This window comes from Acinonyx jubatus, chromosome A3 (genome assembly GCF_027475565.1).
Source record: "Acinonyx jubatus isolate Ajub_Pintada_27869175 chromosome A3, VMU_Ajub_asm_v1.0, whole genome shotgun sequence".
NCBI classification, from domain to species: Eukaryota; Metazoa; Chordata; class Mammalia; order Carnivora; family Felidae; genus Acinonyx; species Acinonyx jubatus.
In genome coordinates, this window is record NC_069388.1 from 13,967,404 (window position 1) to 13,992,229 (window position 24,826).

A 24,826-nucleotide genomic window follows, 5' to 3' on the forward strand; every position below is an offset into this window, starting at 1 on the left:
GTCTGCGGGGAGGTCAGGGTTAATCTGAAGAGCGGATGGGAGGGGGGGAACAATTCTTACATTATGTCCTCCTGGCTGGGAATGCTGTCAGCAGGGATGAAAGGAGTGGGATGCCCTTCTGGAATGCAGTGGTTGCAATTTCCAGTTCCACTGGAGATCCTGGCTCTTGCTACGACAGTGCTGGAGACTTAGGAGGTCAGGATGCTGCTGGAGGGACCACCCCCAAATCTTCCAAGAGTGGCCATTCTGGGAGAGGGAAGCTTAGGGACTGGCCTTGGGCGGCCAGTGGGGATAGATGAGGCTGTTAAAGCAGCTGGCAAGGGAGTGCTGGCCCCATGTGTTTGCAGGGAAGTCTTGCCCCCTTTCCTACCTTACAACCCACACCCACCGAAAGCAAATGTAGCCAGATTGACCAGGTGGCCAGGATGAGCTCTTGGAGTGGGTACTCACAGGTCACTCTTCCTAAGGACGCTTTGAAGAGGAGGAGTCTGGGGATATTCTAGGCAGGACTGCTACAAGCTGTGTTGTTGCACAGGCTGTGCACTGCGCAAGGGGCCTCGGGTTGGCAGTGAGATTGAACCACCCTGCACTTTACCTGCCAAGCGATGTATCCTGGTGCAGTGCTAGATCTGCCTGAGGAAGAGCTCCTCCCCATCCTAATTTGCACAAAGGTATCAAGTCTGGCTAGCAGCAGACTTGTTCTGAGATGGTGGAATTTTTTTTTTTTTTTTTTTGAGATGGTGGAATTTTTTTTTTTTTTTTTTTGAGATGGTGGAATTTTTTAGGCAACGGTAGTGCACCTGTAAGGTCAGAGGCCCTTTGGCATTTTCCTAATTCTTGTGGGTGGCAGTTAGGTGGGTGATGAGGAAAAATGGTCATTTCATTCCTGGTTTGGAGTCTTGGGAGTCAGAACTGGATTCCCATTCCACATGCTTGCTCTGTGACCCTGGGCAAGTCATTTTACTTCTCTGGGCTTCATTGTCTTCACTGACAGTGTGGCCACAAGACCACCGTCCTCCCTGGTTATTATTTGGGCCCAGTGAAATCATATACTGTGCGTGTGCCCTTACTTCCTACTTTTAAATTCAGTGCTCAAGGCATGTCTCACCTCTCCCGTGCTTTAGCTGGAGAAACGGACACCCGGAGAAGTCAAATGATGGACAGAGCACCAGCCTAACCGCCGAGAAGACCTGCCTTTGGGTCTTGGCTCTGAAACTCTGAGACTGGAGGCTTTGCATCTCTGAGCCTTGGTTCCCTCATTTGTGAAGTGAGGACTCACACCCTTCCCAAGGGCTTTACAAGACTTAATTAAGAGAACATACAGAAATTGTCCCGTGGGGCACCACACGTAGTGTGGTTTCTAATAACTGCCAAAGCGTTTCCCCACTTATCCTTTGCTGACTTACACGCCTTTCAAATTTTGGTGTATTTACTCTTTCCATCGCCTTAAGAAGAGGGAGTAATGATGATCCCCATTAGTACAAATGAGGAGAACAAAGCACAGAGAAGTTAGGTAATGTTCCTGAGGTCGCACAGCTACTGAACATTATTTTGGTCACTTCTCTTGGTCCTGGGTCTTGGAAGATAGGATGGCCGGGGTTCTTAGAGACCCTGACTCTTCCCTTAACAGGGGCTTCCCAGAAAACCCCACAGACCCCGCCCTGTGGGTCGAGAAAGTTCTCTGGCCAGGTACTGCCCTGCTGCTTTTAACTTGTATCCTCTCATTGAACCCAGAGGGCTTGGACAGGGAACCCCCAAATGGACTAAGGTTTGATTTAGCTTCCATCATCCAAATACCACCCACAACGTTTTTGCCAGATCCCCTTTACCCCGCTCAGTATACTCCTGTCACCACCCCCTTCTTTCTTACATTACTACTGCCTTACTCCCCCTCCCCTCCTGTTCAAAAACTTATATACAGTGACTTAAAAAGGAAATTTAATGCCAAGACCATGTATGGGAAAACCAGGATCACAAATGACTCATAGAAGAAAGGTAGCAATAAATACCTCTGCAGTGTTGGTGAATTTCTGGCTGTATCCTCCCGCCCGCTCGAAGCTGAGGGCCTGAGACCCGCCCTCTCTGTGTCGCGTAGGGAGGCAAGCGGTCAAGGGAGGTGGTAAAGACAAGTCAGTACCAAACTGAGACTCTGCTTTGGAAGGAGCGAGAGGGAGGAAAGAATCCGAAGAGTGTCTTCACCCCGCTGAAATGGTTCCCCACCGGATAGATGGATTTGCTCATAGTCCTTTCCTCCCAGGATTTCGTGATGACGAATAAGTTCATGTGCAAAAACTGCATCTCAGACACACATACATTTTTTCTTTTGCGTTCTGTCCTTTACACGGTTTTTTCCTGGAGGGATCTTTGAGGCTAATTGGGGGAGGGGAAAAGAGGAGCCGCTTGTGTGTTTGGCGGAATGAGCTGCATTGAAATGGTCAGTCCTAAGCCTCAGTCTACTCATACGGAGACTGGGTCTAATCATACTGGAATGAGTTCATATGCTTGAGGCACTTCGCCAAGTGCTGGCTATTAGTAGGCACTCAGTACATGTCAGCTGTTGGGGTGCCTGGGTGGCTCAGTGGGTTAAGCGTCCACCTTCAGCTCAGGCCACGATCTCACAGTCTGTGGGTTCGAGCCCCACGTCGGGCTCTGTGCCGACAGCTCGGAGCCTGGAGCCTGCTTCAGATTCTGGGCCTCCCTCTCTCTCTGCCCCTCCCCTGCTCGCACTGTCTCTCTCTCTCAAAAACTAAATAAACATTAAAAAAAAAATGTTTAAGTAAATGTCAGCTGTTATTGCTGCTACTGTCACGATGTTCCAGAACTTGGGGATCACTCCAGTTCAACTTCCGCAAAGAGGGAACTGAGGCCCAGAGTGAGTGAGTGACAGGGTGGGGGTGAACTTCCTCCCCCTCTCTTTGTCCATTGATCCAGCCATCATGTTTCATCTGACACTATTTCCTTCTGTCTCTGAGCCTACCTTCTAGATACAGGGTGAGGGAAATGAGAGGTCAAGCTCCCTTACTTCTGCTTAGATCATGTGGGCCCTCAACAAAGAATAAGAACAGCTCGGGGCGCCTGGGTGGCTCAGTCGGTTAAGCGTCTGACTTCAGCTCAGGTCACGATCTCGCGGTCCGTGAGTTCGAGCCCCGCGTCGGGCTCTGGGCTGATGGCTCAGAGCCTGGAGCCTGCTTCCGATTCTGTGTCTCCCTCTCTCTCTGCCCCTCCCCCGTTCATGCTGTGTCTCTCTCTGTCTCAAAAATAAATAAACGTTAAAAAAAATTAAAAAAAAGAATAAGAACAGCTCATATTTATTGAGCATTTAACTAGGAGCTCTGGTCCCCTCGCTCCCTCTGCTCCCACATTGACCTTGCTCTTTCTTAAATACCTCAAAATTGCTCTCACCGCAGGGCCTTTGCACTTGCAAAGACCCTCTGTCTGAATTGGCCTTTCCTCAGCTATCTGCAAGGCTTCCTTTCTCACTTCATTCACCTCTGCTCAAAGATGAACCTCCCTGAGGTCTTCCCTGACCTCCCTGTCTAACAGAGGAAACAAAAAATCCTTCACACTCGTTGTTTACTATCTGTAGGAATTAGCTAGCCCTGGTAGGGGCTGAACTTCCAGGGTTAACAAGGTCCCAGGATGTCAGAGCATCAAATTCAGAGACTAGAAAACATGCTTGTTTCAATCTCCCACACTCTCCCCTCACTGTAATCCGGCCTCATAGGCCTTCTTTGGGTTCTTCAAACCTACTGAGCGTGTTCCTGCCTCAGGACCTTTGCATTTGCTGTCTTCTCTGCCTGGTATGCCCTTGCCCCGGATCTTCCTGATCCTTCTGGATCCTTCTGGTCATTCAGGTCTTAGCTCTAATAGCATCTCTTCTGAGGAGTCTCCCTTGATTACTCCTTCTCAAGAACGCTTGTCCTCCTTACCCCCCAAACACTCTCTAAACCAGCCTGCTGTTTTATTTCTTTCGTGGAATTCATCCCAATCTGAAATGGTCATTATATGTTCCCCGTCTGCCTCCCCAGCTAGACTGTGTAAGGGAATGGCCTGTTCCCTACAGCATCCCCAGTGCCTAGGACAGCATCTGACATATAGTAGGTACTCAGTTAACACGTGAATGAATGAATTTGGATTTGAACCTAGGTATCTCTGATTTCAGAAAACGTACCCTTTTTTTTTTAATTAAAAAAATTTTTTTCAAATGTTTATATTTGAGAGAGAGAGAAACCACAAGCAGGGGTGGGGCAGAGAGAGAGAGGGAGATACAGAATCTGAAGCAGGCTCCAGGCTCTGAGCTGTCGGCACAGAGCCCCACACCGGGCTCGAACCCGTGAGCCATGAGATCATGACCTGAGCCAAAGTCAGATGCTTAACTGACTGAGCCACCCAGGCGCCCTGGAAAACAGGCACTTTGAAAAACCGCAGACTGCTGCCCATTTGTGGAAGACTGGAGCTGGAACCAGTATTCCCAGATCTCCTTTTTTTTTTTTTTCATTTGGGAAGACTGAGGCCCGGAGAGGGAGAGGGCCTGGAGGGGCTTTCGCGGCCTCTCCCAGCCCGGTGGCCCCAGAACCCTCATCTGTGCCCTTACACACTCTCCCGGAGGGTCTGACCCATTGCCCACACAGGCCCCTGGGCCTCGGAACCGCTTCTCTGAGGCCCAGCCAACTTTCCACTTCCCCGGAGCTCCAGCCAGGTGTGTAAACAGGCCGATGCAATTCCTGGTGATGCAGCAGGGAGCAAGATCGTCCCCTGACCAGACTCAACAGGACAGTGCCCTCTGGACTGATGAGCAGGATGTTCTGACACCCCCCAGACCCTGAAGACACAAAGTCAGCACCTTAGCAAGGCCGGACCCGGCCAGGCCTAAGCCAAGTCACGCACGCGCTCCCGAGTCACCCTCTCCGGCTAGGACGCATCAGGAAAGAGACGCACAAGGCCACAGTTCAGAGCACCTCCTGGCCAGTCCCTTCCCTTCCCTGAGCCTCAATCTCCTCACCTGCAAAGTGGGCATAATGACACCAACCTGCTGGGAAGACGTGAAGGTGTCTGATGCATAGTAGGTGCTCAATAAAGGAGCCTGGCTGTTACCGTTATCTGCATAATAGGGGTACCAGGCTCTTGGCCCTGCTGCCTGTCCCTGAAATTTACAGGCCAGGGGCAACGAAGGGGAAGGAGCCTGTGTTGTCGGGTCGGGGGAAGCACGACACACAGGACCGAACGGTGATCCCCAGTCGATAAAGAGGTTGGAAAAGGGGCAGGGGCACAGACCAGGGTGGGCCAGGAAGTGGGGTTTGATTTCAATTGTATTAAGCGCTCCTACGGGAATGTGCTGGTCCCTGGGAGGCTGCAGGAAACGAATTCAAGTTTGTCGATGTCCTGCCCCACAGGCCTAATTCATGGCCCCTTTTCTGTTCCCCAAGAGGCTCCTAAGAGTCACAGCCAACACCTCTCCAGCGCAGCTCAAAGCACTCAAGATCCTCTAGCTAGCACATTTATGCTTCCTATGGCTCTGTGGGGCAGGTGCTGTTATCGTCCACATTTACAGACGAAGAAACTGAGGCACAGAACGGTTTAGTCACTTGCCCGAGCTCCCAAGGCTTGGGGGTGGCAGAGCTGGGACCCAAACCCTGGCACTCTAGCTCCAGAGTCGGTGCTCTTAGGCACGATGTGTGACACAGGGGTAATGGACCCATTTTATAAGTGGGCAGGTCGAGACCGAAAAGCGAAGCCACTTGCCAACACCTCACAGTCACTGAATGAGCAGCGGGACTGGCATTTGAGCCTGGGTCTACCTGGCTGAAAGCCCACATTCCTTCGTGGTTCAGTGGAGGCAAGGGGTAAGGAAGGGACTGCTGTGCTAGACTTGTTGGGGACATCAGGAAAAGCTTCCCAAGAGACACCTGTCACCCTGACCCAAGTAGGAGTTCGGAAGTCTCTCGGGGAGCTCTCTGAAGACAGGAACGAACACAGGGGGTCAAGCATGACATGTAGGAGCTTGGCTTTCGCCGCTCGGGTTCAAATCCTGGCTTTTTCATAGGCTGTGTAACCTTAGGCCGGTCGCTTGGCCTCTCTGTGCCTCCGTTTTCTCTATACGCAGGTATGATGATAATCCATGATGTTTGTGAAGGTTTCGACAGACGTTGGCTGACTTCACGGACAAATCACCTACTACGTTCTAGGCTCTTGGGCACGCTTTAAATCAGGGCTTCTCAAGCATTTTGCTCCCCAGGAGACGGCTGGCGAAGTCTGGGGACATTAGTGGTTGTCACAGCTGTGCTGGAGTTGCCGCTGGCATCTAGCGGGTGGAGGCCAGGGGTGCAGCGAAACATCCCCCCGTGCCCAGGTCGCCCCACGACTAAGTCCTCGGGCCCCAACGTCGGTGGTGCGGCGCTTGAGAACCCTGCCTTCAGTGTGTTTCTTTATTTTGATCCCCACCCCCCGCCAGCCTGCGAGGCAGGCACGGTCAAGTGCCAAGGCCGCGAGGGGAAGCGCTGGCCTGTGGGCACACAGCCTGGCTGCAGACGGCCTCATGGGGCCGAGAGGGTTTGGAAATGGAGGGCGTTCCAGGCAAGACGGAACCCCGGCCACCCAGCCCAGCTCACAGACCAGCTCCAGGCGGACGGAGCTGACCCGTTGTCCCCTCTGCCCTCGGGACTCTCGGCGGGCGGGGGACAGCCACCTTTGCCTTGGCTGGGAGAAACAAGGGAAGCCCTTGTTCACTGCCACCCACAGCCTCAGTTGTCCCCGAGCTTTCACAGGCTGCTTGCACCTTTCTCTCCTGACAAGCTGCTTTCCCCGCTGGCCGGGGGCCTGGAGGAGAAGGCGGGGGTGAAGGAAGACAAATCCTGCCCCTCCCTGCTCCAGCCCCAAACACAGACGTGTAGATGGTTTGCTGGGGGTGTGTGTGCGAGGGGCGCCCACGCCCGGGACCGGGACGTGAAATGTGGGGACCCGGAGGACACGGCAGACGCCTGGTGCAGCACCCTGCCCACGGACTGGCTCCCGCCTCTTGTAGGGGACCCTGGGGACTCCGGGGACTGAGTCCCGTTCTGAGAGCACCTTCTCACCCCCGCTCAACCGACCGTCAACCCGGGAGGCCTGGCTCCGTTTCCCGCTCCTGACCTTTTTCTTCGGTGGGCCCTGGGCCTCCTCCGGGCCTCGGCTTTCATCCTCTGGAAAATGGGTCCACCCACGATCACTGGGCTGGGGTGCCCGCCCCCAGAATCCCTTTCTGAGAGGTGGCGAGGGCAGAGTCATGAGAATACGAGCCCTGGAACCAGACTTCCTGGACTCCTCTCGCTCTACCCCTTCCTGGCTGTGTGACCTCGGACAAGTGACTTAGCCTCTCTGTGCCTCAGTTCGTCCTCCGTAAAATGAGGACACTGCTAGGACCCACCTCATGGGGGTGCTGTGAAGGTTGGCTCATACACCTTAGAAACTTTCGGCTGTGCCTAGAACATAGGAGGTGCTACGTTCACGTTTGCTAGTTGTGTATTCTTAATGGCGTTCGCATTTACAAAGGAGCCCACGAATCCGGAGGTCTGGAAGTGATTTACGGGAAGTGAGCCTTGCTCCTGAATCCTCTTGGCCTCCTCCCTTTCCTCACTGTGTGGGTTCTTGCGTCTCCTGAGCTCTGTTCCCTTCCTCATAAGATGGAATAAGTTCCTCTCCCAGGGGCTGCCGAGAATATTAAGTGAGCTAGTGCTTATCAGAGAAAAACGTCTTTTTCTTATTCTTGGCCTGAAACCTGGAGCCCCAGAGGCCTGAGAAGTGAGGGATTGTGGGCAGTGGAGGGTCATTGTCAAAAGGGGCTTGGAAACTCCACAGGTCGGGCCTCAGCGGCAGGGGCCAGCTTCCCCCCTCGTGCACCGCACCGGCCCCCAGGATGCCTGGAGCGGGGCCAGCTGGACCAGAGTAGGGGTGGGGTGATGGGAAACAGAGCTGAGAATGTGAGGAGCAGGGCAGACCCCCAGTGCCTGAAGGAAGTGAGGCAAAGTAGTGCTTGCAGGGAATACGTGGCCTCAGCTGACCCGGGATGGATGCCAGCATGGCCAAGAACTTGCTCTGGGAGTGGGGGGAGCACTCGCCCGCCTCGGTGTCCTGATCTGTCTCATGGGCCTGCCTACCTCATGGGGCCATGGTGAGGATCCAGGGCCAAGAGCTTTGTATGCAGTAAAGTGCCCTGAAATAGTAGGGACCCTGTCTTGTTCACCAATGCACCTTCCCACACCCGGCACACAGTAGGTGCTTAATAAATGTGTCCACAACAAATATGGAATAAAAACGGGTATTTCTAGTTTTCTGTGCCAGGCCCTGTCCACAAGTGATGAATACATTCAGTCAAACATTATTAATTGAGCACCTACGGCATGCTGGTTGCCATTCCAGAGGAACGTGGCAGTGAACCAAATAGTCGTAAGTCTTCATACTTGTGGAACTGACATTCTAGACGGGGAGACATTGAAAGCACCCACAACAGGTAAATAAGTAAGATCTAGGATATGCCAGATAAGAAGAAGTACCCCAGAGAAATAAAATCGGGGAAGGGGAGTGGGAAGTGGACAATGCAGTTTTAGAGTCAGGAGGGTTTCGTTGAGAAGGGACATTTGAACGACTACCTGAAGGAAATGACACTTGAGCAAAGCTGGGCACGTGTAAGGGAGGAGCAAGGAAACGGCAGGTGCAAAGGCACTGAGGCAGAGCGCGGCAGGTGTGCAGGAAACATCAAACGATCTTCTTGAGTCCTCGAGACAGCCCTTCCCGGGAGACAGACCCCTGGCCCCCTGGTCATGGAGAAACTAAGCTCAAGGGCCGAGCTGGGATTTAGAGTCAGATCCAGCAAACGTGCCAGTGCCTTCAGGTCGGAGGTCGCTTCAGCCGGAGAAAGGGCTTCTGTTCGTACCGGCCCCCAAAGACGCGGAAGGGGATCTGAGGAGAGCAGGGTGAAACGAAGAAGCTTAGGTGCACCCCTGCCCCATGGTGGGAACCGAAGGGCCCTCTGGACGGCTAGGGAGACAGGCCCAGGGAGGTAAAAAGAGCCACCCAAGGTCACAGAGTGGGCGTTGCCCTCTTTTTTCGGAACAGCGTGTTCTGTCCTTCTTGGGCCGAGTCAGGCCCCTGGGGCCTCGTGGGTCCCGTGGGGCTCCCACCCTCCCCACCTGTCTGTCTGGCTCATGAATGGTTAGTGAAGCTTGGGCAGCTGTGTTGTGTGAGCTACCCCAGGAGCACTTTTAATGAGTGGCTCCAAGAGCTGGAACTTGCTAGAACATCTGCTAATGAGTCCAGGGGTCTGACCCAGTCCAGTTCAAAGGGAGGGTAGGAGGGTGAGGTGGCTGCAGCCTCACAGGTCTCCCGAGGCAGGTCACTTCCTACTGCTTTTTCCTCTTCTCCCCCTTGCGTCTAGGGCCTGGATGGACACGGGTGGGTCCTAACTGCTTTCCTGGGTGTTTTCAGGCCCAGGAGAGGGTAGGCGGGAGCCCTGGTTGCAAATTAGAGACCAGACTTCTCGGCTGCCTCCACGATTTCCCTCTGGGTCGCCCTGGGCTAGTTTCTGACTTAGCCTTCCGCGCCCCGGTCTCCTCCGGAAAATGGGCACACGGAACGCACCCTCAAGGTCCACACTGCTTATCCTCAAGACTGAACAGACGCAGAGAGGGCGCAAACGGGCTTGTAGAAAGCCTTTCTGTTGAGGATCCTTTCGTTTTCTTTAATAGAACCTTCCACACTGCGTGTGGAACCAAAGTCGGAGTAAGTCTAAGGAGCTCGGCCCCGCACAGAGTTGGTCGCTCAGTGCTGGCTGTTACCGTCACTGTCGTTCTCGGTGCTGAGCCTGGTCGAGGGCTCTGGGCTCAGACCATGTGGCGGGAGTCGCACTTTACCCCTGGCTAGAAATCCACGTGGAGGAAAGAGTCACGGAACCTGTCTGGGCCTGTTTTCTCGTTTCTAAACAGGGTCTTGTGTCAGGCAGCTGACTTAGTGAGTGTCGGAGGCATGCTTGGTGGCTGGCCGGGGCAAGGCCTCCGGAAACGGTAGCCGACTTAGTCTCCTCTCCCACTCACATTGAGGCAGTATGACCTTGGGCAGGTCGCTCAAGCTCTCCGAGCCATGGTAGAGGGGGACAGCGGTTGTGGCTGTGGCTGCCTCACGGAGCTGGGGCTAGGGCTAAAAACAAGGAGTCCACGGGAACCCGCCTGGCGTGGAACAGCGTTCGGTGCATGTGGCCATGTCGAGTAGCGGTGGTATTGCTCTGAGGCAACGAGGGACAGTCCCTTGAGAGACTGGGGGCTGAGGGGAGAGAGGGGACATGCCCAGAGCGTTGCAGGCCTTTCGGAGAAGGGCCATGGCCACGTTCCCTTTGATCGCCCTCCCGGCTCTCTCAGAACGGCGTAATATGCCTCCTCATTTACGAACGAGGACCCAGAGGCTCGGGAGGGACACGTGTCGGTCCAAGGCTTGCAGCGTGTTGAGTGCTGGACGAGGGTTTACTCCCAGGACCACGTGGCTCCCGGTGGCCTGTGCCCCTGAGCCGCAGCTGGCTTCATTCCCCACCCCTCTTTTGAAATGGAGGCCTCATGCCTAGATGCCTCTTGGCCTCTCTCAGGCTCTCTCTCGTCTTGCCAGGCTGGGCCTTTTCCCTGGGCCTGCCGTGTGTCTGCTCCAAACTCCCTTCCCTTTGGGGTCCGTATCTGTGTCCCACTTAGAATCACCACCTTTATCCTTAGAGATCATTGGGGTGAAATCGCGCACTTCGAAGGGCAAGAGAGTAAAAGAAAAGCAAAGGGGGCAAGACACAGAGCTCGTCAGTAACGGGGGACATTTTGTGAGGTGCTAACTCTGCCATCCATCGCTCCCAGGCCTTCACCGACGTTAACTTAGTTTACCCTTGAGACAAGAACTATGAGTCGAAATCCTTATCGTCACCATCATCCCTATGTTGCGGATGAGGAGACGGAGGCATAGAGTCAAGTCACGTACTCCAGGAAGCATGGAGGCAGGATTCGAACCCAGGCACCCCGGCTCGGGATGCCAACGGCGTGACTCATAGGGCCCTCTGCTTTTTGGGGGATCAGGCCCAGATTTCAGCCCCCGGGTCCTAGCTCCCCGTCCAGGTCTTGTTCTACTGATCTCATCAGCTCCTGCTTCTCGGGGGCTGGCCTTCCTCCGCGTGCTGGACCGTCCTGGCGATGGGGACGCCATCGCTCCTATGTCACCTGTGAGCAAACCGAGGCTCCGATGGGGAGGCGGCCTGCTCGAGGTCTCTCACACCAGCAGCGATGGCTCCAGAAGTTCCGGTCACGGCACGGGCCCTGAGCTGGGGTCATGAGAGGATATGCTGGGAGGCTTAAGGCATGGTTTCTGCCTTGCTAGAGTTCGAGGCTTCCCACAGTCGGCCCTGCGCACTCCTGGGGACGGGGCATTTTCTGGGCAGCGGGAGGGCACCACCGTGGGCAGCTGGCCCCAGTCCTGCGCCCTGAAGGGCTGGCCGACCAGCTCTCTGCCTGGCATGGAGCCTGCAGCCAGTGCCCGCTGAGAGCCTGGCCATGGCTCAGCGCCCTGACAAAAATGCCTGCAGCGACCCAGCAGGGAGATGGGGCGCAGGAGGAATGATGGCCACAGACACAGTTTCTGGCCAGCGCCTGACCCTGCCCTCAGCGAACAGACCGTTTGCTGAGTGAGAAGGGGCAAGCCTGGGGGCGCCGGGGCAAAAGTGGCCTCGTGTCTGCCTGGAAATCATTCCCCAGCTCAAAAATTAACCACCTGACACGGCATTTTCTTCTTTCTGCCCCACTCATCTCTGCGTATTTTGTCCGCAGACTTTAATCCCTGTAGTAACGGGCTGGCTAAATCCGAGAGGCTGGGATTTCTTTGGTGGGGGGTGTGTGTGGGGGGGATTGTAAGGCTTCCTGTAAGAAATGGCTGGGTTGGATTGGCATGACTAGGTCAGGGTCAGGGACTCTGGTGACCAACCCCACCATTCGTGGCTCCCACCCGGGGCCAGGAGGGGCGTAAGCCAGATGAGGCACTCACAGAGCAAAGTTTAAGCTGGGCTCTTCCTCATCCAGCCCTGCTCCCGGCTCCTCTGCCTGGCAAAGCTCAAGGCACAGCAGTCTTTCAATGAAACAAGGTACAAGTTCCTCACCTCTCACTTGCTGTGTGACCTCAGGCAAGCCACTTTCCTTCTCTGGGCAGCCATTGTACCAGGGCTTAGGGTAGACCACGGTTTCTCAGCCTTCACACTAGTGACGGTGACAGCACCGGGAACAAATAATTCTTCCTTGTGGGGCCGTCCTGTGCATCGTAAGGTGTTTAGCAGCATCCCTGGCCTCTACCCACCAGGTACCAGTAACACCCTTTCCATCATGGCAGCCCAAAGTGTCCCCAGATAAGTGCCCCCCGGGGGACAAAATCCCCCCCTGTTGAGAACCATCGAATTAAATGATCTCAGGGCGCGCCTGGGTGGCTCAGTCGGTTAGGCGTCCAACCTCGGCTCAGGTCATGATGTCGCGGTTCATGAGTTCAAGCCCTGCCTTGGGCTCTGTGCCGACAGCTCAGAGCCTGGAGCTTGGAGCCTGCTCTGGATTCTGTGTCTCCCTCTCCCTCTGCCCCTCCCCAACTCGTGCTCTGTGTCTCCCTCTCTCTCTCAAAAATAAACATTAAAAAACATTTTATGCAATGATCTCAGGTTCATGCTGGCTCTCATATTTTAAGATTTATTTTAAGAATGACGAACAGCATTTTTGAAGGCTAGCTTCAAGAAATTAAACCTGTATTATTAAGACTATAGTACCATTACTCTCTGATTACTACTAATAAATAAAACATAACAGCTCATATTTATTGAATATTCTCACATGACTATCGCTGGGTAACTGCTTCTTCTATTACATAAAATAAATCACTCTCTGAGGTGGGTACTATTATTATGTGCTTACAGCAGATAAGGCAACTGAGGCAGAGGCCAGTTAAATAACCAGATCACACAGCCAGAGTGTGGACGGATTGCATTTCTAATGCAGGCTTGCCCAATCCCAACACCCGTGCTATACTTCTGTTATGTAAAAGGATTAGAAAATACAGATAAACAAAAGGCAAGACTGTAGTTTCTGGTAACAAGATTGCTAGGTGGGAGGCACTTCTGGTTTAAGTTGGTGGGATCCAGCCTTTTCTATTCCATTCACCTTTCTGAAGCGGTCTGCACGCAGCAACAAAGAGCAGCAAACAGAACATGCCGTCGCGAGGAAAGGCGGCAGTCCCCAGTGCTGCCCCGGGGGTAAAGAAGGGCTGACGATGGCAGTGGGGTTTGGACCACACTGCGGGAGACCAAGAGCGAGGCGAGCCTTCGCGGTTCCTGGGCAGAGGGCAGACTCTCCCCAAGCAGTTTTCGACTCCCTGAGCCCTTCTGGACGCTGGCGAAGCCTGGGGCATGCGCAGCAGGGAAGGCTGAGTCCCCGAGACACATGTGTCAACACAGATGAACTGGATGAGGAGGCTTGAAGACCCTCGGCAGGAAGTAGGATGCTTTAAGGGGGCAGGAAGAAGACAACGGATGGATGACGACCAGCTGTATGGTTGTAATGGGTCTCGTTTTCTCCATCAAAGAGGCATAAAGCCCAAGGAGACCCCAAAGAACTGGGACATTCTTGGGACTTCACACTTAGTCCCCACAGTGAGCTCACCGCCTAGAGTAGAGACCCACTCCAGGGCAGTGCTGGTGAGACAGGGTTCCGAGAAAATTCGCAGAAAAATGCCTAGACACCTGCTGCCTCGGCTCCCCGCCCCCCACCCCCCGACCATCCCCTCTCCCCACGCCTGCCTTTCACAAAGAACTCGTCTGAAAAGAAGAATGCCCCTCATTCTGTGTTGATGTGGAGGAACCAGCATGAAAAATAAAAAGACAGAGGACATCCAGTAAAAAAGGAAACAATAAATGCTGAAGCGGCTGTGGTACCAAGTAGGAGAAACTACTGAACAGACGTTTCTCTGTGAAATATGAAACATAAAGAAATGATGGCCTTCCTAAAATAAATCTCAAGATCAGGAAATCAAAGGGTCAAAGAGGAGACCGTGAAAAGGAGAAGGGCGTGGGGGAAAAAAAAAAAAAAAGCCCTGTTCCGGAAGTGGGTGGGAGAGAACAAAATCAAGCCATTCTATTCTAAAAGCCATACTAGAAACCGAAAGGTGGAAAAAGATTCAAAATATAACCGGGGACGTGATGTCCAGGTGGAAGACTGAACAAAATGAGGCAGAAAAGAAAGAAAGGATGAGAGGAAAAATGATCCGTATGGAATCCAAAGGAAATCTGACTTCCGCCTAACTGGTGTGGCTCAAGGCGAAATAAGGAAACAGACAAAGGAAGCAGAAAACAGCACAACTCCCTCCACTTACATCCCGATGAGCCCCTTGTAAGTTGAACATACCGCGAGTCGAAAATGCGTTTCCTGCACTTAACCTACGGAACGGCACTGCTTAGCCTGGCTGCGCTCGGAACACTTCCATCAGCCTCCACTTGGGCGAAGTCATTGGACACGAAGCCCACTTGATGATAAAGTGTTGAATATCTCAGGGGATTTATTGAATACTTGAGTGAACATGGAGGGCAGAACAGTCGTATGGACGCGCGGTGGTCGCGGGCGTGTGGGTTGTTGACCCTCGGGATCGCGGTGGCCGACCGGGAGTTGGGGTCACGGCCGCTGTGCAGCGTCAGGAGAGAGCCGGGCAACATATATGGCCCGTGCTGGTGGGAAAAGATCAAACTTAAGAACTCAAAGTACGCTTTCTACCGAACGTGTGTTTTTGCACCCTCCTAACCTAGAAAAATCATTAAGTGAAGCCATCGTACGTTGGGGACCGTCAGTATTAGAATCTCTAATAGCAGAAAAGTGCTCCGAAACTAAAGGAAAACATATGCAGATTTTCTGTCTCCCGGAAAAAAATAACGTATAGAGACTCATCAACACTGAGATGTGTATGTCATGGTAACAGTCAGGGACTAGAGGGTTAAACGAAAAAATCTTCTGGCTATCCAGGCAAAAGATTCTGGTGAGCTATAAGGAGGAAGAAATCAGGCTGGCCTCAAATTTCTGCACTAGAACAATGAAATGTCTAGTAATCTTCAGAGAAAGGAGCACACCCCCAGTGTGTTACAGATCTAGTCCTTGTGTGTATTCAGAGATTGTCTTCTTTAAGAAGAAACCAGGGTCGCTTGGGGAGCTCAGCCGGTAAGAGTCTGACATTGGCTCAGGTCATGATCTGGAGGTCTGTGGGTTCGAACCCCGCATCGGGCTCTGCGTGGACAGCTCAGAGGCTGGAGCCTGCTTTGGATTCTGTGTCTCCCTCTCCCTCTGCCCCTCCCCTGCTCGCACTCTGTCCCTCTCTCTCAAAGATCAATAAACTTAAAAAAAAAAAAAAAGACAAACCATATGTGTAGTTGAAATTTGGAAAGTAGGGAGAATAATGAAGAAATAGACATGTATTCATTCATAATCTCACTCGTAAAACAGCCTGCCCGACGGTTGCACATTCCAGATGCCTTTGCACACATCTCTTCTGATGGGATCCTCTCTGATGTAACATCCCCGGGTCATTATTATTATCGTCAGTCGGCAGGTGCAGGAACTTGGGCTCAGAGCGGTCAGTGGCTTGCCTTCAGAGCTCCGTAGTGGAACCACCACACCCGGGCTTCCTGGCCCTTGAGCCCATGAGCAGCTCCATCCAACACAACTTTCAGTGATGATGGGCATTTCTAGCTGTTCCATCTGGAATGGTAGACCCTAGTCTCAAGTAGTGAGCTGAGCCCCTGAAACGTGGCTCACGTGACTGAGACACTGGAATTCTAAATTTCCTTCCTTTTCAGCGAATTCAAACTTGCAGAGCAGCGTGTGGCCTGAAGCTCTGTATTTGGCCAGCCTGGCCCTGGAGATCTCGTTGGCATTCTTTTCCCTTCTAAGAAAACGGCTGGCCACTTTCCGTTCAGCGTCCCCCAACCCCATCCACATCAAGTTCATCCAAAGCCTGGCCCGTGAGTCAACCGTGATAACCGGGACCAGCCAGAGCTTCTCGCACCTGTCTAATTGGGCCGCGGCCTCCTTCAAGGGCATCCCCACCCCTGGAGGCTTCCGCCTAGTTGCACCAGCTTCTAATGGCAGAGGGGACGGGCCAGGCAGCTGAGAGATATTTCATCTGAGGCCATGACTCCCTCGACCGTGGGCCACCTCAGCAAGATGACCGACCTGTCCTGAACAAAGTGGCGAGGAGGCCAGTTGCTGACTCAGAGATGACCCAGAAAGGGAGTCTGTGCAGGACCAGACACCTGCCCCAGCCAGAAGTTAAATTTCAAAGGAATGAGGCCTTGGGATCACGTGACTCTGTGCTTCGACCCGAATCTGCCCTTGAAGGATCAAGGGAAGTCTCCATTTGCAGACCAGCAGGAGGAGCGTCCGTGCAGCCAAGTGGCTGGTCTGAGTTCATGGAAAAGAGGACCCAGACGCAGAGGTGGGACAGATGTGCTGTGGGCTGGAGTAAAATCATGGATCCACCCGGACCCTACTCCCTGGTCCATTATTTATTTAATCTTATTTTTTGAGAGCGAGACAAAGCACGAACAGGAGAGGGGCAGAGAGAGGGAGACACAGAATCCGAAGCAGGTTCCAGGCTCTGAGCTGTCGGCACAGAGCCTGACGTGGGGCTCGAACTCACGGAGTGCGAGATCATGACCTGAGCTGAAGTCGGACGCTTAACCGACTGAGCCAGCCAGGCACCCCTCCCTGGTCCACTGTTTAAATGGCAACCAGGCCCAGGTGTGGTGAGATCTGCTTTTGAATTCTGCCTGTCCTCAAGAGATCACTGTTCCTCACCAGACCTCCGTTTCTATAGCTGTAAAATAGGAATTTTAAAAGGGAGTGGAGATTTTAAATATAGCATCCTAGGATCCCTAGTGCTCTGTAAACAACTTGACATTAGATTCGGATTTGGGTCCGTGTAAGCCCTTTTCTGGGATTTTACACCAATGAAAACCATTTAAACTAGAGATCATAAACCGGTAACCATGGGCTTGCTACTGTTTGCCGATGTGGGCTTTTTGTTTTTGTTTTCGTTTGCCTACACTTTGCTCTTACTAAGTAAATCTTTTAAAACTCTGAGCTTCCACGTAAAAGCACAGTTTCAAGCTTCTTTTGAAAAAGCAGAAGATCTGGCATCGTGGGGCTCATGTTCTCATGAACTGGGCAGCAGTCGGTGTTCTTGGACAGGCCTGTACTTCCCGTGTGTCGCCGTCCCCAACTCCTCCCTGCTGCCCTCGAGACGCTGAAGCCCAGCGCCAGCTCTCATTTGTCACCAAGCTTGGGCTTTTCCACTCCCCTTCCAAAGGGATGGTTTTCTGTACCCACAGCACTGTCAGACTTGAGGAAACGATGTGATGTTTCTCACACCAGCCCACTCCACTCACTCACTTGTCGCCCGCCCTTGAGTTTGGATCCCTGACTTGGATCGTTTCTTCATTCATTGAACAGATATCCATTGAGGCCCTGGAGATAGACGTGAACAGATAAAGACAAGAGTCCTGTTTGTTTGGAGCTTAGGGTCTGGTTGGGGGAAGAGAGAACAGGAAGCCAGCAAACGAGAAATACTCGAGTTAATTGTGAAGCACTTGATGAGAGCAAGGCCAGACAACATGGAAATCAGACCATAATCGATAGCCTGGTCAGAGTGGGACTCCCAGAGGAGGTGACCTTTGAGAGGAGGGCCAAATAACAAGCAGGAGCCAGCTGCACCCGTGGTCAGGGTTGAGGGGACCCAGCAGAGGGGGCAGCGGGTGCAAAGACCTGGAGGCAGGAACTGGCTCGGCCTGCTTGGTCTCTGAGAGCCCACCACTTAGTGTGTGCGTAGGCACCCCCCCCTCTCCAGGCCTTGCCTGCACGCCTCCTGCGCGATTTTTGCTCTCTGGAAGTCGGTTCCGTCCTCAAGGCCTGGCAGGGATGGGGGGTGAGGGCCAGTAGTACTTATTAATTCCCCGCCAGATGTCTGGCATCCAGCTGGCGATTGTGAATCCAGTTGCCCACAGGAAGCTGAGCTGGGGCAGGCAAGCAATTTGGGGTCACCTTGGCCCTGCTCCAATCCCTAACTAACCAGCAAGGTAATGAAACACGCTCTTGACCCACTTACTGGCAAAGCCCCATGCCGGCCAAGGATCAACTTCCCAATTCCCGCCATTTGCCTCGGGTCACCTCCCCCAGCTGACCTGTGCTGTATCTGGAGTGTTCCTCTGCCAAGGACTATTGTTGACATCTTGGCGAGAGCACCCGGGGTTGGGGGGGGGGGAGAGAAAGAGGGAGCGAGTAGAGGGAGGAGAGGGAAAGAAACAGAGCGAGAACAGGGGAGGGGAGGAGAGGGAGAGGGAGAATACAGGCCTGGGACTCAGAGCCTTTGAAAGGCAACCCTTGCAGCCAGAATTTACCAGAAACCGCCCCCCCTCCACTATATAATACGCGGTAATTGTACACTTCACCAAAGGACCTATAAGATGGCACCCCCGAAGCAGATGTATTTGAATGTTCACAGAAGCTTTACTCATAGTTGCCCCAATCTGGAAACAATGCAAATGTCCGGCAGAAGGAAGATGTACAGATAGAGGGTGGTGTGTGCACAGGATGGAATACTACTCAGCAGTAACAAAGAATAGACAGCTGACATACAGAGCCACGTAGAGGAGCCTCATGGGCATTGTATGGAGCAAAAAGCATACAAGCTCATCCTTCTGATTCCGTTTAAGTCCCAAGAGCACGCAAAACCCATCTATAGCAGGGGAAATCACAGCAGCGTTTTGGGAAGGGGCGTAAGGATTGACCTGAAGGGGGCAAGAGGGAACCTTCTGGGGGTGATGGAAGCGTTCTGTATCTTGAAGGGGATGTGATACGGGTGAGTACATCTGTTAAACCGCACATTGTACACTTAACAGCGGATGCATTTGGGGCGCCTGGGTGGCTCAGCCGGTCGAGCGTTCGACTCTTGATTTTGGCTCATGTCATGATCTCACCGTTGGTGAGTTCGAGCCCCTCCTTGGGCTCTGCGTGGACAGTGTGGTGCCTGCTTGGGATTCTCTCTCTCTCCCTCTCTCTCTGCCCCTCCCTGCTTGCTCTTTCTTTCTCTCTCAGAAAATAAACTAAAAAACTTAAAAAAAAAAAACCAATGGATGCATTTGATGGTATGCAAGTTATAGCTCATAAAGCTGATTTTTGAAAAGCCGTGTTTTGTTTTGCTTTGTTTTTCTCTCCTGCTGTTGCTGTAAAATGTATTCAGCAGGGGATGTTCTTCTGTGGTCACTGGGATGTAAACTCCTGCAGACCTCGTGACTTCTCCCATCACTGTTGAGAAGTAGCTAAAGTCCTCCGGTTACTTTAATACACAAGCACGGTCTCAATTCCGAGATCAGAACGGGCTGTTCCAGGTGACGATTGAAACAATGAGCTTGGTCGGAAGTGAAGACTTTTCCAGCCCCCCACCTGGGAGCTCCACAGGCCCGGAGCCCGGTAAGAGGGCTCTCCTTTAGGGTTGGTCCTCTCCCTTTTTCTGGAGTTTCTAGGTTTCTGACAGGCACTGTGAGAGAAGGCATGGGGGCAGGCAGAGGTAGGTCAGCGCCTGACGGGCTTCTCTGCCCAGCTGGCTGTGCCTTCTGGGCCCGGGGCCTGGCACATTCTCTGACACGTTCTCTTGTGAGCATCACAGGGGGTGGAGGTAAGAGGGTACCCACCCCCAGCACCTGCCAGAACACTCCCCTTCGGGGAGATGCTTTTCTCTGATAGGCTGCTCCCCTCCAGTGCTTGCGTTTCCATGGGTCTGCTGCATATGAGCTCTTTGGGGGGCCTTAGAGCACCTGAAAGCAGACCTCCTAGGCAGGGCTTAAGTTCTGGTGAACTTCTCTCCTCGCGACCCACTTCCGGTCCTCCAGAAACACTTGGCCTTTACCCTTCTCGCCTCTTTGGAGTATGGGTCCAGCTAGGGTTGCCAGACGAAATAGAGTTGCAAAATGTCAGATAAACAATGAATAATTATTTTTAGTATAAGTGTGCCCCACATATGACATGGGCGATGCTTATGCTAAAAAAAAAAAAAGTTATTCTTTGTTACCTGTCCTGGCACTGACTGGACATTTGGGAACAGCCTGCTTAGCTTCTCCCGCCTCCCCCTCCTGCAGTAGCTTCAGGCTGAGCAGAGGCCCGGGAGCCAGCACGCCTGGTTCTTATCCAGCAGGCTGCCCTGGTGGTCACTCTCATCACTCTGTGCCTCAGTTTCCTTATCTGTAAAACGGAGATCATCACGGGACCGACTTCACAAGGTCGTTCTGACAAGCGCAAGTCAATTGAGATAGCAGTTGGGACGGGGTCTAACGCGTAGTAAGTTCCCGGTACGTGAAGGTATGATCAATCTTGATATGGTGCTGGTGTTGCCATCATGCAAAGAGGGAGTGCGGTAGCCTCCAGTTAGCTTCTGCTCTGGAGGAGAGAAGCCATAATGGAAGGGTGAGGCTCCGGGGATGGGGCGTTGGCAGGGGACAGGGTGGTTATTAGGAGCGTGCTCTTTACGAGAAGTGGGGCGGAGGCAAGAAGCAATAGCGGGCCACACATGGCAAGACCAGGCCAGTGGGCTCGAGGACTGGGAGAGGCTCCAGGGATGCCAGAGAGTCGAAGGATGCGGGAATGGAACAGGGGTAACCGTGGATCGTGCAGAGTGGCACAGAGGCGTATGCTCTGGAGCCGGATCGCCTGGGTTCGAGTTCTGTCTCTACCTCAGCAACCCTGGGCAAGTCACCCGACTCAGTTGTCCCCTCAGTAGAGCGGAGAACGTAGTGCCTGCCTCCCAGTGACAGTGGGATGGAAGGAGTTAACGTGTGTGAATTGCTCGGCAGAGCGCATGGGCAACAGTAAGCACCTCGGTCGTTGCTAGTGCTCCTTTTACTTGGGAGTCCCTTAAATGCTTAAAGAAAAGAGGTTAAAATTAGAATTCCTGTCTAGACTAATTCGTTTGTGCGCGACATTACCCTGAGACTGAATGACTTCGGTCCCAGCTTTATGTGCACGGCCGAATCGATGTCCTTTTCCAACCTCCCCTCAAAAGTGGGGGATAGTAATAGTATTTCTCATTGACTGAGTTCATACATGGAAAGTGCGGGAACTTAATAAACACTCAAAGCTGTTGGTGGTTTCGGTTGTCATTATTCCTGTCATTCTTTTGCATAGTGACGCGAGGCAGGCTAGAAAAGGAAACTGGTTTTTCAGACGACTTTGTGTGTCCCATCAATGCTGGACCATTATGATGTTCTCTTCTTTCCTTTTGGTGCCCTTGTCAGGATGACCCAGTAACAGGGTTACCCTGGCCTCACACCATGAATTGGGAAGTGTTCTCTCTCTCTATTCTCTGGAAGCACTTGTGTAAGATGTGTGTTACTTACTTGTCAAAAGTTTGGGAGAATTACCGTTGAAGCCAGCAAGCCTTAGACGTTTTTTTGCAGGAAGGTTTTTAATAATCGATTCCATTTCTTTAATAGATCCTGAAACGTTCAGCTTTTCTCTCTCTTTTTCTGATGGTTGGAGACGTTGTGTTTTCCGAGGAGCTTTTCTGTTTCTCCTAAGTTATCACATTTATTGATATAACGTTGTTCATACAATCCATTTATTATCCTTTGGAAACTGTGAGATTAGATCAGCTTATGAGCGTGGGGCCCCGTGATGGGGTTACAGCCTTTGGGAAAAAAAGTGAGCTTTCTGCGTGCACACAGCAAGTATGGACCAGGTGAGGACACAATGAGAAGACGCCCATCTGGGAGGAGAGCTGTCTTGCGGGAAAGAAATGCCTGTTGTTTGAGTCACTCAGTCCATGGTATTTGGTTATTTCAGCCCCATGGTACATAAAACAAGATAGACGTGGCCTGTCTTCCTGAGCCAGCAGCAAAATTTGACAGAAAATAATTGTATACTTTAAAAAACAGTTGCATTATGGAACATGGGACCAAACATGGGTTGAAGAACGTCAAGTTCGCAACGGAATGTGATCCAGATTCCTGGGGTGTGGCGGCGGGGGGCAGGGCGTGGTGGTTTGCACGGATGTTCTGCCTAGAAGCTCACAGCAGCGTCCTGGAGCATAGGCACCAGCTCTCGATATCTGATTGCCAAATTGTCACAAATTTGGCCAGCCGGTTGTGAAACATAGATATTGTTTAAAATGGAATTATACGAACTCGTGATTCAATATATTAAAACAGAGGTAATAGATACGCAAAGCTCACCACTTCCTGCTTATTTTACTCTCACCTGTGGTCTTAGGATTACCTATATCTGCTTTATTTACATCAGTATGTGTGGAGGAAATGCTGCGTAGCGATGCGGTATCGCCGGGCTCATTCCAACGCTGTGTTCAGTGATGTCTCTTGATAGCTTGAAATCAACCACGCGGGGGTATTTACACCGTAGAAGTTGACAAACACCCCAAATCAGGGCTTAGCTTTTTGTTTTGTGGTTTGTCTGGATTTAAGAGAGTGATGGAAAGTGGTCAAAGTGCAGATCAAACTTAACAATGTGTTGCGGTCACAGCGGTTACATGGTGAATAGCCCACCCCCGCCCCGGCAAGATGAGGGAATATTCTTCCAGTATTTGAAAACTCTCACTTGATTCAGTAAAGAAGTGACTCGCGTCATTGGTGAATGAGTGAATTTCTGACATACTTCATTGTTTCCCTCTTGTCTTAATTATTAATGTAAATAAAAACATAAGCTGACGTTCATAGTAGAACCAAATTCATTGGTCAGTGAATGAGTGACTTCTTAGCTGAATTGAATAGTAACCAAGCACTTTTACACACACGCGCGCGCACACACACACAGACACACAGAAAGAGCTTTGCAGAGCGCCCGTTGTTCAACATTTACCGTCATACCTCTGCTCCCGAGAGACTTGGTGAGCAGAGTCTGTGAGGGTCATTTGAGTTTGAGAAGAACCAGCCATAGGGGACCGTTCCATGATTGGTGGGGTCACATTTGCTGGTTAAAGGGCAGTGACTATGCCTCACTCATTTTCCTGGCCTCAACTCCCGGTCCAGTCGTTGAGAAAACAGGATGCGTCTTCAAGGTACGGAAGTGGATTGTGGGTATATCTCACAAGTCTTCCCCGGCTCAGTAAATGACAACTGCTGAGATCAACAATTGGAATGGCTCCTGGTTCCTCTCTTTGCCTTACACCTCCTAACAGATTGTCCACACAGCTGTCAGGCTCTTCCTTGGAAACAGACCCAGAATTTGACCACTTCTCACAACCTCCACTGCCCCCCCCCCTCCCGAGACCCTAGTCACTGGTAATTTTTGCTTGGACGATTGCCAAAGACATCAGTCCCTCTGATCCTGCCCTTGCCTCTCTGTTAGATGGATTAACTCATCCTAGTGTCTGCACGTAGCTGATGCCTGGCCTGTGTGGCCGAGGGTATGTTCTGTTCAGCTGGTGCCTGTTAAGATGGAATACAGGTCAATGTCCTGTGGACTCTGAATGAAGTCAACCAAACCCACTGGGAGTGAGAAATAAGGAGCATAAAATGGCACCAGACAGCACCAAATTCAAGAAATAGTCTGTGTTTACTGGAACATGCAAGGTCATTGCCTTGAGAGAACATAAGAAAGCAAGGTCAGGACAGTAAGTCGTTTTATTCAACAGTGACCATGTGAATAATAAGACACTCTTTATGATGGATCTTATGGGATACTGATGCATCAGAAGTGAAGGCGTTGTCATTACTGCACTCTTGTTTCTAGAACATTTCCATCACCCCAGAAGGTGCCCTTGTACTCCTTTGCAGCTCTCCTTCCCCCCCCCCCCCAACACCTCCTGCCTGAGCCCTGACAACTGCTGATCTATTTTGTTCCGGATCTTTAATATTACATTGTCAACTTGTCATAGGTTAGGTTCTAATATTCAGCTGGTAACAGTTGGGGGTACTTGGTTAAGAGCGATGACTCTGGGGGCACCTGGGTGGCTCAGTCGGTTGAGTGTCCACCTTTGGCTCAGGTCATGATCTCGCAGTCCATGAGTTCGAGCCCCGCGTCAGGCTCTGTGCTGACAGCTCGGAGCCTGGAGCCTGCTTCGGATTCTGTGTCTCCCTCTCTCTGCCCTTTCCCCGCTCACGTTCCGTGTCTCTCTGTCTCTCAAAAATGAGTAAACGTTAAAAGAAAATTAAAAAAAAAAAAAGAGCGATGACTCTGGAGGCCAACTGCCTTGTTCTGCACAATCATCGCTTTGCTCGTGACCTCCTTGCATCTCTGCTTCCTGACCCATAAAATGGGGATGCTTACTCCTCTGGGATTTGTGAGGATTAAACAGTTCCTGGTACTTAACAGCCCAATAAATGTCGCTTATTCTTATTACTGTTTGCAGAGTGTGTGTTATGTGTTGGTCATTGTGCTAAGTGTCATGTAATGGATGTGCCAGCGGCCACTGCTGCACTCTCCACATCTCCCCGGCACTCACCAGTCTGCACGTGCCCATACCCTCTTACTGAACCTGAGATGCTCTGCACGAGTGCGTTCTCTCTCTCCAATGCTGGAGAGTTAATGCTCCCAGGAGCAGCCTTAAACCAGTGACGGCCAGGAGTTGGCAGGTGAAAAGCCAGCTTCCTTGCCTCCCAGGAGGACAGCTCTGAAGCATGAGCTACACTCTCTCCCAGGGTCCCCCATCAGGACTGAGCCCCAACTGCCCACAGGGTTAATCTTCTCATTAATACACTGTCTGTACTGGCTTCCTTCTGTTTCACTTCCCTGTTGCCTTTCCAGAACTTTCTGGGATCCTC

General features: G+C 52.1%; 1 protein-coding gene across 2 annotated transcripts in view; it reads left to right on the plus strand.

The window, feature by feature from the left end:
• SLC13A3 (solute carrier family 13 member 3) overlaps positions 1–24,826 on the plus strand; it is a 73,615-nt gene that overhangs the window by 2,930 nt on the left and 45,859 nt on the right. The gene's annotated exons all lie outside the window — the stretch shown is intronic.